Raw genomic sequence first — 426 nt, 5'->3', positions numbered from 1 at the left:
CAAGCGGTGCAGTATTTCTCTCTCTGGATGACTGAGGCCTGAATACCTAAAAGGTATTGACAGTGTCGACCCAAGGGACTTTTTCAGCCTGAAAAAAGCAACAAGGACCAGGGGTCACAAATGGAGTTTAGAAAAAGGGGCATTCAGAACAGAAAATAGGAGACACTTTTTTACATAGAGAATTGTGAGGGTCTGGAATCAACTCCCCAGTAATGTTGTTGAAGCTGACACCCTGGGATCCTTCAAGAAGCTGCCTGATGAGATTTTGGGATCAATAAGCTACTAACAACCAAACAAGGAAGATAGGCCGAATGGCCTCCTCTCGTTTGTAAACTTTCTTATGTTCTTATGTTCTTAAAAGTGGTACGTCATCGCTCTGGTCCGTCCCCTATTCAAAGGTGGCCCCGCCTCGTGTTCTGCGTTTTG

Source organism: Polyodon spathula, chromosome 1 (assembly GCF_017654505.1).
Source record: "Polyodon spathula isolate WHYD16114869_AA chromosome 1, ASM1765450v1, whole genome shotgun sequence".
Classification (NCBI taxonomy): domain Eukaryota; kingdom Metazoa; phylum Chordata; class Actinopteri; order Acipenseriformes; family Polyodontidae; genus Polyodon; species Polyodon spathula.
This window is presented reverse-complemented; position numbering follows the sequence as displayed.